At 40.9% G+C, this 15,200-nt stretch overlaps 1 protein-coding gene across 13 annotated transcripts in view; it reads right to left on the bottom strand.

Moving 5' to 3' along the window:
- ZMYM4 (zinc finger MYM-type containing 4) overlaps positions 1-14,393 on the bottom strand; it is a 49,684-nt gene extending 35,291 nt beyond the window's left edge. For 2 of the 13 annotated variants that reach the window (XM_077931938.1, XM_077931942.1), the window contains exons 1-2: positions 14,003-14,391; positions 2,086-2,202 (exon numbers count right to left, since the gene is read on the bottom strand). The gene's annotated coding sequence lies outside the window, so the exon portion shown is untranslated. Of the gene's footprint in view, positions 1-2,085; positions 2,203-3,226; positions 3,556-14,002 lie in introns of those variants that run through there. The other 11 variants (XM_077931937.1, XM_077931941.1, XM_077931939.1 and 8 more) reach the window with 8 other exon arrangements.
- Between the last annotated feature and the right edge of the window lie 807 nt (positions 14,394-15,200).

Genomic DNA, 15,200 nt, shown 5'->3' with positions numbered 1-15,200 from the left:
TATAATGGGTAGTTCTTAGCAATATGTGTACTTTCATTCACAATATAAACTCTATACTTCACTACAAAGGTTGCATGTGGCAGAATGAAATGCAATTCACAGTGCTACATAAGGTTTGTGCAGAAAGTTTGGTCCAGAAGATCTTAAAAATAATGCTTATTTTAAACCGGTAACCCCATGGCATCTGATTTACTACTACTACTACTACTACTACTACTACTACTACTACTACTACTACAAAAAGAAGAAGATGGCTTTAAACTTCATTATGTTCAGTCAGCAGGCACAGACAAATCTGGTCTAGTTCTAGGAGTCATCTTCACACCGTAGCAACTAGGGCCAATAATTGACAACCACATGCACCTAAACTCCAGGCAATAGAAAGCAAAATAATTTCACCACTGAGAGGTGGCTCCAGAATCATGTCCAGAATTACCAGTAGGGCATACAAACATCGGAATAATGCACTAGAGTTTATAGTTTCTGCAGCTGCAATCTCCCATCCATGTTTCTCAAGGTATAGTGTTGATTTCTGAGTAAAGTTTACATTGACTTGAATCCCCTTTCTTTTCCCCTTCCCTCTCATCCTTTCAGTGTTCTGTCATGTGCAAAGTCAACGGCCATTAACCATCTCTCTTCCTATGTAAACACATCTTGATTTTCTGTCTCAAAGATTTTTTTGATTAATATAAACTCAGTTGCACAAAGTGGTGTAGCACAGCCTCCAACAACCTGGTGCCCTACATGTGTTTTAGACTACAACTGTCACCCTATTATTGGGAATATAATTAGTTTTAGAAAGTTTTCAATGCTGTATCTTAAATTACTGTGATCTTAGGATAAAAAGCGAGTAACAAATTGTTATTGTTGTTTGCTGCTGCTGCATGTGTCTTAAAAAGAAATCAAAACACTTTTATCCTACCCTTCCTCCAAGATGCTCAGGGTGGTGTACAAGATTTTCCACCCATTTTATACTCTCAACCATCCTACGACCAAATGATAGTGACTGGCCCAAGGTCACCCAGCGGGCTTCATAGCTTGGAGAGAAGGGAAGATCTTTATTGCTACAAGGTGAAAAACAGCTTTTGAGACCTATTTATGCAGCATTCCTGTACAGAAGGATTCAATTCCTCTCCCAGCACCATGACTGCAACTGAAATAGGAGCCCCTTACACCTGCTTTTGAGTGTGATAAAAAGTGCAGAGGTCCAATCACAGATTTTCTACATCATGTCTGTTTTAGCCCTATCTTTAGACAATGGAGATGGGAAAAAATCAGAGGGAGGCTGAAGAAAAGGGGGGGGGGAATGTGAGCATGCATGTGTAAGTTTAATTTCAGAAGAACAATGAGACGCATGAGACAAGCTAGGATGGGGATGATGTAGAGATGTAGCATTAAGTTACCTGCTATAATTTACACGATGTGTGAAATCCAGGCTCTAGTGTAAAACTTGAATCCCCTCCCCACAAAACAACTAGCAATCACCATCACAGGAGAAATACCCTGGCAAACTTAAGATACAAGAGAACAACTGCTGGAAAAATGCAAGCAGACAGTACCCCCAGTATCCTGTAACTGATTTTTAAAATGGCCTTGAAATCTGAAATGATTATTGGGTATGTGCATCTTTGATCGCTCCAAAAATGCTGAACCATTATTACAATTGCTAAAGGTAATATTGTTACTACTATAAAGTTAAAGGGTGTTCCGTTAAACTGGCCACAGCCCATGAGAACACAAATAATAATAATGTCCTAAAAATACTGTTTATATTAAGCTAGGGCAAAATGGAGTGGCTTGTTTCCTTAAGTGGCCTGGGTCATCGGTAGCAGTAATACCACTGCTTCAGCTTTCCTTTGTCTTCTGAGCACAATATGCAATGCTAGTCTTTAAAACCTTGGGTTCCACAATGAAAGATGGGATAAGCAATAGAAGACAGCAACAAAATAAAGTCTGTTTCACTCCAAAACAGCCCCCTTTTCCATAGCCCACAACAGCCATTCATATCTACCCCTTTATTTAAAAAAATATCGGGTACCATATCCACACAACAAGGGCTCTCAACAATGTACTATTGGCAGTTACCTCACAACGATGGGAATTCGCTCCCCAAATGTTTCTCCAAGCCCAGGCTTGATCATTTTCTATGGCTAGGATAAGACTCTTTGAAAACTGAAGGTTAAGTCAGGTGGCTACCGTTGTCTGGCAGGAAAGAAAAGAAGAAGTTTTGTGTGTGAAACACTGGATTTAATTTACCTCAACCATCAAATTACTAGCAAACCACTCTTATTTGCTCTTTAATCCCCATCTGCAGTATGTGGGAAATTATAATGGCCTACCTTACAGGGCTTTTCGACTGATTTTATAGAACTCTGGAGGAATACAAAGAGTTCTCAAATTGGGGAACAGTAAATAATTTTTTGAAACCTAAAAATAATCCTAAGGATAATGGGATCTATACTTGGAAAGAGCAATATATAAATACTAAGAATATGATTAGTAAGCAAACACATTATTGACATATTTCAATACAATATACAATTTTGTTTCATTATATTATTTTCTGCTGGTTTTAAACACTACCTATTTTGAGCCCCAAAATATTTGACAGCATTTCAATTTTACAACTAACTGTAAAATATTTCTACATTATCAAGACATCACATATTCAATTAAATTTTCTATGAATATGAGCAGATAAGCTATCTGTTTGAGTTCATTATGAAAAACTAACATGGTTCAACTTTATTTTTAAAAACATCATTATCCAGTTGCTATCAACTTCCACCACAATTACAAGTTCTTAGATGCTTGAAATAATACTATGCCTTCCTGGATTTCTTTCTGCTCATTGTACTACAAGGTTTATTTACTGGGGGGGGGGGGTGCACAGAGAGAAACTATAGAAATGTAACTTTTTTTAAAAAATTCAACTTTTGTACAGAATGCCTCCAAGCATACCATTCCTGGGAGTGTAAGTAATAGATAAATATTTTTTTGTAATAGCACACAAAAGTCAGATATTCTTGAGCCCTGGCCAAATAAGATTAAATATAAAGTCAGAAACACTGATGGGGGGGGGAGGTGTTCAACTAGCAAGTGAATCCCATTGCCCCTCCCAGGTCTGGGAAACATTGTTTAGCATAAAATACAGTGGACATTCCATCTTCAAGCCCTTCCCAGGGTTGTGTTTGCAGAATCATAAAAGCAATTCATTGATTCCTACCTTCGAAGCATCTAGGGAGAGAGGAGTGCAGTGGGTAACAAAGAGCCAGCCTGCTGCATATACCTGCTGCAGGAAAAGAAGCACTTCCAACAGGAAGTGAACCCCTAGAGGTCAGGAGAGCCATAGAGAGCAGCTAAGGAGAGAGCTTGTATGAGTTGTGAACTCAGAAGAGCTTTGCCGGAACTGTAGAGCCCCCTAGCAGTGTCAGCTGTTGCAGCCGCCTGTGTCTAACGTCTGGCACTGAGACTGCAAGGGGAGAATGGATATGTTCATCCTAGCCTTTCTCAATAAAGTTGGACAGTCACATGTTCTTCAGCGTTTATTTTCAAACAACATTCCCTGCATGATGGGAAACATGGCAAATGTAAAACTCTGCTCAAAACAAGAACCTAACCTGCAGCATTCATTAAAAAGAAATAAAAGCCATTTACCCATGTATTGCTCCCTAGTTTAAAATAAAGAACACTGAAACAGCAAATAAATTATTTTAAGCGTAATGACTGAAAATGGCATTTTGAATGTTTATCTAAATTTTACTGATTTCAAGTATAGGATGATGTGATTAATGACAGTGAGTGATAACCAAGTACAACCAATGAAAGTTATGTAAGCCCATTGATTTTAGTTGGTCTACTCTGCATATGATTAACAGCAGCTATCAAGTTTGGGCAAATATTTTACAAATACAGTGGTGCACCGCAAGACGAATGCCTCACAAGACGAAAAACTCGCTAGACGAAAGGGTTTTCCGTTTTTTGAGTCGTTCCGCAAGACGAATTTCCCTATGGGCTTGCTTCGCAAGACGAAATGTCTTGCAAGTTCTTGCGAGTTTGTTTCCTTTTTCTTAAAGCCGCTAAGCCGTTAATAGCCGCTAAGAGCCGCTAAGCGCCGTGCTTCGCAAGACGAAAAAACCGCAAGACGAAGAGACTCGCGGAACAGATTAATTTCGTCTTGCGAGGCACCACTGTATTTTACAAATCAGATGTCATGGGGAAAAGCTACTTTCAGAATTTCTCCCATTAAAAATGTTCTATATGAATATCAAATAAACAGACATTCAAGTGGGACCTGCAAAAAACATTGCAGTGTGGAATTCTTCTGTTCAGGGTTCCAGCCAGACATATTTTGCTCACTGCATATGCTCAGTTCTCATTAGGCTGTTTTCTCTTTCCCACCACCAGCACCTTTTCCCCTAAAGCTTTTTGGACTTCTGCAGTTTGCCCCTAGGCTTGCTGATACATTATTCATTGGCTGTAGCAGTTTTGGCTATACTGTATAAGAAGCACCACTCAGATAACTAAGTTTGCAATTAGAGGGAGGTCTGAAAGTGGGGGATATTAACACCAGTCCCTTGGCATGGTAGGATCATTTCCTGTTGAAATCTAGGCTTTCAGCACCTTGTCCACTTTGCAGAGGCAAGGGACCTATTAGGATGATCTGCCACTGGAGGCTAATGGATATAACTGGCTTCCAGAAGCACTGGTCCACCTGTGGAACATATGAATGGCTCAGGGAGCTGACACTATCACCCTTGAGATCCTTTCACCACTTCATAAAGCCCACTTTGCTCCTTGGTAGACCCCCCTCCTTGGTAGGTCTGGAGCATGGCAACATGAGAACAAGCCTTTTCAGTGGAGCCTCCCTACTTATGGAATGTTCATTCCAGGGGGGCTTGCCTGGTGCCATTATTGCGTAACTTTAGGTGCCAGGTGAATACATTTCTTTTTTGCCAGGCCTTTGGCTCTTACTTATCTGTGACCTCCTTAAGTGGGTGGGATATTTTAATCTTTCCTTTTAAAAATAGCACGGACTTTTAGATTTTTTTATGGCTGTACGCCATATTGTAAGCCACCTTATGCCAATAAATGCCAATAATAAAATACTGTAAGCCACTTTCTGTTACCTTGGTAAAAAAGCAATCAATAAATTCAATAAAAATGAGTATAAATGATTCTATTCTATTCTATTGGAGTGCTTTCCTCCCCCCCCCCCCCCAGTCACTGAGTCATATAATGCAATGCCCAAGAGTGGATTACAATCAACATTTGGGAAGTAGGAAGACTAGGGGATTTTCTGTGCCAACAAACACTTTTATGTATTTAATACTTCTGTTATTTTATTGATATATTTTTTTCACTTCCTCCAGTCATGCTCATTGCACCCCACAGAATTAGACACAAAAATATTAGCCAAGACAACAGGAGCTGTGGAAGTTGTCTTATAGCACATCAGACAATTGGTTCATGCAATTCAGTCAACACTAGGCATCCCCAACCTGCAGCCCTCCAGAGGTTTTGGCCTACAACTCCCACGATCCCTAGCTAGCATGACCGGTGTTCAGGGAATTGTAGTCCAAAACATCTGGAGGCCCAAAGGTTGGGGATGCCTGGTCAACACTAACCAGTTCTCATGTCACTTTAAACCAGGATTGGGAAACCTCAAGCATTGTTATTTAGCCCACGGTGCCATTTTGCAGATGATGTAAGGTGTGGCGTGCGTAAGGGTGGGGCTTCAAAAGAACACCAGGGCACTCCCAACCACTCATCTGCACACCTCGCTGAAGGACTGATGGTGAGACATTTTCCATTCTATGGAAACCTCGCCCTCCCAGTGCTGCTTCCACAGGGGGTGGGTTGGGGGATAAGAACAAAGGGGGGAAAGTCTCCCTTTGGTCTCCTCACCCCACCTCTCTGCTGCTGGCTCATCCAATGATGCTGCTATGGGGAGTGAGAGAAAAAAGCCTGCAATTTAATATGCAAGCTTTTCTCTCTCACTTCCCTCAGGAGCACTTGGCAACCCCACAAGTATTTTGACTGCTGGTCAGGACAACCCTCTTGTCAATTATGTCATGCCATAAATACATCATGTGGGCTATCCAACTGAGAAATCTTCACAAATGGAAGAGAAGGGGATTAATTTTTTGCCAATTCACCTTTTTGCCAATTCACCTCATACAGTTCTCTGAAAAAGTGTTCCAAGGGGGTGGGGGAATCTTCAGAACAATGTGGAAGATGGTATAGAGCTGTGTGGGAGGGGAGAAGGCATAAATGGCAAAAATTTCCTCTGCTCCTTTTCGGTTAGTGGAAGCCTCAGCTAGGCTAACCATTTGTCCATGAAACAGAAGAGCACAGTAGATACCAGATACAACAGTTAAGCTTCTAGTGCCATCTTTTCTTTCTTTCTTTCTTTCTTTCTTTTTTCTTTTTCTTTTTTTTTTTTTTGGTGTTAGGGAAGAAATCAGATATTTACACAGCATGTAAAAGTACACTTTACTACCTTCATTTACCAGACAAATGGGCTAACTTAGATCTCAATCCATTTAGGGAATTGAATACTTTTCTGTTTCAGTTTTCTTGAGACAACCCATACTAATATACACACTGCCCAATAAACAAATATTCTACAGTGATATCTGCACACGCATTCTGCAATTAATAAAATTCTGCAACTTGTATAAAATGTGTGAATAAGGAAAACTTGCACATTTCCACAGTGAATAAAATGACAATTACATAATTGTACAGTGGTGCCCCACAAGACGAATGCCTTGCAAGACGAAAAACCCGCTAGACGAAAGGGTTTTCCATTTTTCGATGCGCTTCGCAAGACGAATTTCCCTATGGGCTTGCTTCGCAAGACGAAAACGTCTTGCGAGTCTTGCAATTTTTTTTGCTCCCCCCCCCTTTTTCTAAGCCGCTAAGCCTTTAATAGCCTTTTAGCCGCTAAGCCGCTAAGCCTTTAATAGCCACTAAGCCGCTAATAGTGCTAATCCGCTAAGCCGCTAATAGGGTTGATTCCCAAGACGAAAAAACCGCTAGACAAAGAGACTCGCGGAACGGATTATTTTCGTCTTGCAAGGCACCACTGTATACTATTTTGCTATCATGGGGAGAAGGATGGAACCTGCAGAGAAATGACAGACTACCCAGTTGTTGTTATTTGCAATTATATCCCACCCTTTTCTCCAAAGAGCTCAAGGTGGTGTACATGGTTCTCCCCCTCATTTAATTCCCACAACCCTGTGAGGTAGGATAGGCTACCTAGTGAACATCACGGCTGAGAGGGGTCTTAGTCAGATGCTCTAACCACTACACCACACTGGTTCCTAGTAGATTATGTAGATTGACAGAGCACTTCTAAGAACAAGTCTACTTCTACGTAAGCTCCATTAAGTTCAATGGAACATACTCACAGCTAAATGGGTATGGTACTGCGGCCTAAATGTTCTGTGTAGCCAGATATTCAAATGACACCTACATTTTCACTGTAAAGAACAATATCCAAGCACTGAGGCACTTCTGAATGATTCCCACATTGGCTCCCAGTACGTTTCCGAGCACAATTCAAAGTGTTGGTGCTGACCTTTAAAGCCCTAAACGGCCTCGGTCCAGTATACCTGAAGGAGCGTCTCCACCCCCATCGTTCTACCCGGACACTGAGGTCCAGCACAGAGGGCCTTCTGGCGGTTCCCTCACTGCGAGAAGCCAAGTTACAGGGAACCAGGCAGAGGGCCTTCTCGGTAGTGGCGCCCTCCCTGTGGAACGCCCTCCCACCAGATGTCAAAGAGAACAACAACTACCAGACTTTTAGAAGACATCTGAAGGCAGCCCTGTTTAGGGAAACTTTTAATGTTTGATGTATTTTAATATTCTTTTGGAAGCCGCCCAGAGTGGCTGGGGAAGCCCAGCCAGATGGGCGGGGTATAAATAAATAAATAATAATAATTATTATTATTATTATTATTATTCCCAGTTCCCATTGGATCTTTTGCCTTTCACTTCACAGATATATTGTGAGCTCTCACATTTGCACTTTGAAAACATTAACTTTCTCCACTCATCTGGGTGATAAGACGTCAGCATTTATTATGTTTTCAAACTTTTTAAATTTCTTGGCCCACTCCAGTTCTAGATTTTAAGCAGCTAAAATTATTATTTTGAGCATACGAGTTGACCAGCCTCTTGACAACCTCTAGCTGGCGAGAGCACTCAGTTGATAAAATAGGACTTGTTCACTGTGCAAATTAAGTCAACTAGATACCTTATATAGCCCTGGTTCTCCAGCTAAGGATGGAAGGCTACAACTAATCTGATGTGGTCCTTGGTCTTGAAAAAGGTATGTACCCTTGCAACAGCATGTCCCAGATATAAAACTACCAGCATCAGAAGTGGATTCCCTGGCTACAATAAGCTTGCAGAAATAAAAGATTGTGAAACAGGAGTTACCACCATAACAATCACTGTCATAATTATTCATTTCTATGGTGATTTTAGCATGTAACAGTGTTTACAATCCTCATTATCTCATTCTTCACAGAGCAATTAACTGTCAGATGAATAATTAAAATGATAAGTCTACAGATGAAGGACAACAGCTTTCTAGAACAGATTTGGAAAACATCTTTCAAACTGGGCACCAAAACCTATTCAAGGAACTAGAATTTAATTTTTCAACATAAATTAAGGACAGGGACAGAAAACAAGACGACACAATTCTCATGCTTTGACAAACCTACATGGCTATGGAGCTGATTCTCCCCCCCCCCCAAAAAAAAAAAAAAGATTCACCAAATAGGCCATTTATGACAGGCTCCATAAGGAGTGCTGCTGCTGCTGGACAGAGAGGGCTCAGTTTTTGTTTTGTTTTTTAAATTGCTTTTATTTTTTATCTATGTCATTTTAAATTGTGATTAATATTAATGCTGTATTCTTAGTTTTAGATTTTATGATTTATGTGGAAATTGTTTTCCATTTGGTTGTGTACTTTTTGATGTGTTTTACTTATTATTTATGACTTTGTTATGTTGGTAATGAAATCTTGTCATGTTGTAAGCCGCCTTAAGCATTATTTTAACTGTGGAAAGGTGGCATACAAATAAAATAATGAATGAATTTATGAGCACTATAGTGGTGCCCCGCAAGACGAATGCCTCGCAAGACGAAAAACTCGCTAGACGAAAGGGTTTTCCGTTTTTTGAGTCGTTCCGCAAGACGAATTTCCCTATGGGCTTGCTTCGCAAGACGAAACGTCTTGCGAGTTCTTGCGAGTTTGTTTCCTTTTTCTTAAAGCCGCTAAGAGCCGCTAAGAGCCGCTAAGAGCCGCTAAGAGCCGTGCTTTGCAAGACGAAAAAACCGCAAGACGAAGAGACTCGCAGAACGGATTAATTTCGTCTTGCGAGGCACCACTGTACTTCACTGGGTTAGTTCAAAAATGAGACACGAAATCTAGATGTGCAAGGGGAGAGAGAAACACCAAGAACATGCTTCATTCACTTAGTGCCAAGATCAGCCAAACCATGATCTGGCACTAAGTGAATGAAGTTTGTGATGTTTCTACTCTAAGTCATCCAGAGAATGTATTTGAAGAGTGGTGTATAAATTTACCGTATTTTTCGCTCTATAAGACGCACCAGACCACAAGACGCACCTAGTTTTTGGAGGAGGAAAACAAGAAAAAAATATATTCTGAATCTCAGAAGCCAGAACAGCAAGATTTCTGAAAGCAGCAATCCCTCTTCCTGTTCTGGCTTCTGGGATAGCTGCGCAGCCTGCATTCGCTCCATAAGACGCACACACATTTCCCCTTACTTTTTAGGAGGGGAAAAACGAGTCTTATAGAGCAAAAAATACGGTAATTAAAACTGCTACATAAACAAGCTTCAAACTGATATACTGCTACATCCCCTCCCCTCCTCCAACATGGATACAGTTTGTTATTTCATTTGAACTGGGACAAAATGTACTTAGTTTAAACTTTTAAGTTTATGGTTTGTCCAAACAATCCAACTTCAGATATTTCCACCCACTTACTGCATTACAATGCTCAACTTTTACTAGCTACTAGGATAAACTTTTCAGATATTTATATTGCTTATAAAACAAATATATTTTAAAAGTTTTGTTTACTAAATGAAATCAAGCAAACATGTTACAGGGAACCCAAAACTTAAGCAGGGTGGGGGTTATGTTCCACAGATTGTGCCTAAAGCCAAAACCATGTATAGTCAAAACCCATTGGGTTAAATGGCGGGTGGATGTGCCAATATGATTTTTCCTGGTACCCCACCCTCTTTCTAATCTTGTTACTTTTTTGCCACACACACAAAGCTGCATGCCCACAAGTTAAATGTGTATAGGACAATGGAAAAAATCTCATTCAAATTTTCCCAGAAAACCCCCATTAATCATGGGGAAATGGGCTGAAGGCTGGAACCTAAATCCCTATACAGTGACTGCATCTTACATGATGGATAGGTTCTGGATAGAGCGAACATACACAAAAGTGCATATAGTCAAGAGCCTTGGACTCCTCAGAATCACCACATTCCATCCCAGGTGGGGCCCTGGAAAATCACCTCCCTCTTTTCCTAGCTCTAAATGCTCACTGCAGGGTTGGTTCTGACACCACTTTCCTCACTGCTAGTGGGTCAGCTGGCAGCACAGCCTCTTAACTAGAGAGCAACCGCAACAATGCCACCACTTCTCCACTCCGCTCAGTGATGTTCCTTGCAGAAAAATGGCTAGACACTCTTTTAAAAGAGGAACTTGTTTCCTTGGTTCCCTACTTGAGGGGTCATTCCCCCATAAACCCAGAGGCTGAAGCCAAGAATATGAAGCTGAATCTGCGTAAGTAAAATGTGTGTAAGATGTAGAGGAATTTCAGTTCTCACCAAGTCTACTATGAAACTTCATTTATAGTAGAAAAATAAACCTGCACAATTAATATCCATTTGAACTTACAACCCATATCCTAAACATAATGCATAAAATTTGCAGTTATACTGTAATTTACATCCACAGTAAGGTGGTTAGAATTACAGCCAAGAACACCCCAATCTAATCCTGACCTCTTTATACACAGGGGCACAAGCAAAATTTGTAATAATTAAAAGAAATTTTCCATTTTAAGAAGTTGCTTCTATCCAGCCATGCTATCATCCCAATAATCAATCAAGTACTGTAAGTTTTCCCCGCCTTGGGAGCTGACAAAATATTAAACTGCATCTGGAAAATATTTATTATGTGCTGCATTAATTAAAAGATACGCCATTCAACAGTTAGTGGTACAAAACATCTAAGTGTGTTTTTAAATTTAAGTAACCTTTTGGTGCTGTGTAGATAGGCAAGACTTCTGCATAGTACTCAACCTCCTAGAATAGACGTTAGCCTAACTAGACTGCAATACAACAGTTACCTGGGGATAAATATAATTCAGTCGGACTAAGTTCCAATCAAAAATGCACAAGATGTGACTGTAAATATATTGGCTTGGATACTAAGGTTGCAGTTCTATACTCATTTATCTGGAAGTAAGTGACATTGAACTCAACTTCTGATTAGGCACCACAGAATTTTACCACAATTTGTTTTTCTGATTTTAATAGGGAATGAAATTTCCACTGATTTCTCCTTCAGTTTGCAGCCCCCTGCATCATTTCCATGTGTCCCCAACATTCAGGAACAGACTTGGGGGGGGGGGGTCAGGAAAGCCCCATTCATGGAACTCTATTCCATTTGTTAGAGAAGTTAGGATCTAATCCATTATGGTCCCATCAGAAGTTGCATGGAAAAAAACAACTCACACACATAACCAGCATCCTCTCCTTCATCCAAGATGCACATCAGCAGGCATGCCATCTGTTCTATATAGCAAATGCCACCCATTCCATGTCATGACATCATAAAACATGAGTGAGGCTGCAGAAAAATTCTGGTTAAAAAAACATGCAGCTTGACCAGCAAGAGGGAAAATTTAAAACAGGTTGCTCATCTAGAAGATATAGAGTTGCTTGCACATTTCTCTGCAATTACTATCCTTCATTTGCTGCAGAGAATCCAGTGATCATTGCCAAACCATATCATTCTGGTGTTTTCTGACAGGGTTTGGGGATATCCAATCTTTCTGTATGAGTTTTCCTACATATCCTGGGCCCAGTGCTACAGATCCTCCACTACACAGTTCCTTCCTCCTTAGCTGAACTTTGGGATTAAAAAAAATAAAGTACAAGAGCAATAAAGTACAACACTTTCATTATTTTGATACGAGCACAAATATTTGAATAAAAAACAAATGAATGAGCCAACAACAGCCCTGCTCAAGCCGCAAGCAGGAAACAGCTAACTGGATAGCAAACTGAGGAGAAAGCCTAATCAAAAGGCCAGTTCATAATGCCCATGACCAGAAAGCAGCCCCTCAAAAATCCCAACTGAAGAGCCAGGATGAGGAGAAGCAAGACTTTTGATAAATGAGACTTACTTATGAATAAATGAGTTAGGATCCTGTCTGTGGGGATGCGTACTGGAGAACTGTGGAAATAATCTTTTTCTATACTCATTGGTGATACCAATCTTCCAAAGCAACTTTGTGGGAAGCAAGTAGTTTTGGATTAAGAAGATTCACAACTATGAATAACTTTACTACTAACAATGATACTGATGCCCTTGACCAATACTGAATTTTCCTTTTCTTCTAAACTAATTTTAAGATAATTTGCCAGGGTTGTGTATCAGACTTGTGTTTAACCCTTCCAGATGCATATTTTAACATTTTATTTCAGTTTCTCTATAAAATGCATGCAATTTCTAAAATACCTACAGCTGCAACCATCGCTTTGAATCAAAATTGGAAAACATTTGAATTCCAAGTAGCCTCCATATAATACTTTATGATCAGCCCTTAGAAAGCATTTAAATATGTAGCCTCCAGCATCAGATTATTAAGCATTTGAATGAATGGCCTAGGGTTTTTTGGTCTCTGTGTTTAACACTAGTTCTTACTTAGAATGTAATAAATATAGCAGCATCCCAGATCCAGTTGATAAGCTTTCATATCAAACTGAATGCAAACCACCAAATACATGATAAACCTTCTGTTTTTCTATCTAAAAGCCTGGGGAAACCATGGTTGTCAAGCATTCAGAAAGTCTCAATGTAAGTTGGTTGGCTGTGTTCAGGTCACACATTACACAGGCTTGCTCTCAAGGCTATTTCATTTATGGGTCACAAAGGAGAAGTGAAAACAACACTAGTGATCAAGCTTGATCTTAATGACACTGATAAAGCTTCTAACGGTTACTGGAACTAATACAACGTCACATCTGAAGCATCTTTCCACACAAGAAAAGTTGCTTTATCCAGTTTACAAGACTTTATCCTTTATAAAACCCTAGCATTAACCACTAGTACAAAATCCCCACCATCAGGATTACTTTAATTTGCCATTTATAATCCACACCTTGACTAACAACCCCTGAAGCCACCATCTTGGTGCCTAAATTTCATCTTTTTCACCCTTATACTCTTGATCCTCCAGTTCCCTAACCCACCTATTACACTTTATTCATGCTATCCCTCACCCTCCCAACAGACATATACCATTACCAGCCTTGACACCTATTAATATTCCAAAGATTCAAGAAGTACCCATCCATCCCCTTTCCACAGTATTGTATTCACCCCAGGTGCCTCACCCTTGACACCCTAATCTTTCAACTCACAATCTCCAGCTCACTGTAGTCATCAATGGACCAGTTAGCTCCCCAACATTTCTTAGCCCTCCCCTCCAAAAAAAGATGTCCCATCATTCCAACAGCCACTTCTAACTCATAACCACCACCCCCGGTACAACCAATTTGATTCCCTCCCACCCACTATTTCTAAGACCAGGCACCCCCAACATCCTTGGCAACCGTTATCTTTCCGGCTCCCCAACAGGTGCCCTTATCTGACTCCTCCTGGGTCCCGCCCACTGCAGCCTAAGCCCCGCCCATTCACTCACTGGCGCGCGGTCCTGGCCCCTCCTCTTTGGCCGCCGCCATATTGAGGGGGGGGGACGCTGCCTCAGAGGAGGAGAGGGGAAGTTGTTGTTTTTTCCTCACCCCTTGGCTGAGGTGGTTGGGGGCAGGCGCTGTAACCTCAGGGGGCGCTCCAAGGGATGGATATCCAGCAGCCGTGAGGAGGCGAGCAAAGGCGGAGCGTAAGAAGCGCCTCCCTCAGGAACTCACGGAAGGGGGGGGGTCCTTCTCCGTCAAAATAATAATAGTAATAACAATAATAAAAAAAACACACAACAATTGTGGTGACGGCCGCACTCAACCCTCCAGGCCCCGCGAGCCCCTTAAAGCTGCAAAGACCTGCCCAAGCAGCGAGGGGTGGGGAGAATTTCACTGCGCATGCGTCCAGCGCACGCGCACGGCTGCCGGCCTGAAGCCCTGCCTTCTTTTCCCCCTTCTCCTCCTCCTTTTCCCCACCCCTTCGCGCATGTGCGGTGGGGAGTCTCTCTGCTCGCTCGTAGGGAGACATGGAATTAGGACGGGTTCAGGAATGGCGCCATCTTAAAGGGCCACGCACCAATTTCGGGTCGGGGGCGGTTGAGATAGATCAAAACCAAGCAAAGGGGATAATAAGAAATCGTGTGCAAAAGGAAGAAAGGTTAAAAAAAATCTTTAAAATATGAGGTGAGCTGCTTGAGGAACTCTTAGAAGGAGCAGTGCTCCATTTCCACAGCACATAAGGTCCCCAATGCCTCAGTGCTCACACCTCAAAGTGTGCAAAGGTGTAGCTCATGCTATGATTGCTTCTACAGCCATTATTTTTGAGCACAGTTTTCTTTTTTGGTAAAATACTTTTTTCAAACTATTTAAAAAATAGTTCTGCTAAATTTATTATAAGATTCAAAAACCTCAGATGTGAATCACGTGGTCACATAGTTCCATTGTACGTAGAAAACCGTTATCAAACACCAATAAAAAAGAATGCTGGAAACTATTTTTAAATCTGTCATGGTGTTAGCTGCCTTAAATGTGGGATAGAAATATTTTTAATAAAATATTAAGAAAAATAAGACAACTCAAGGATGGATAAATGACTGACAAGATCACATCATTAACCGATCAGACAAATACCACACACTGAAGTTACAAAATCCATTGTCTTTCAAAGGGTAAATTTAACAAAATAAAAGCACTTAAGTAAAT

This window comes from Podarcis muralis, chromosome 7 (genome assembly GCF_964188315.1).
Source record: "Podarcis muralis chromosome 7, rPodMur119.hap1.1, whole genome shotgun sequence".
In the NCBI taxonomy this organism is placed as follows: Eukaryota; Metazoa; Chordata; class Lepidosauria; order Squamata; family Lacertidae; genus Podarcis; species Podarcis muralis.
This window is presented reverse-complemented; position numbering and strand designations above follow the sequence as displayed.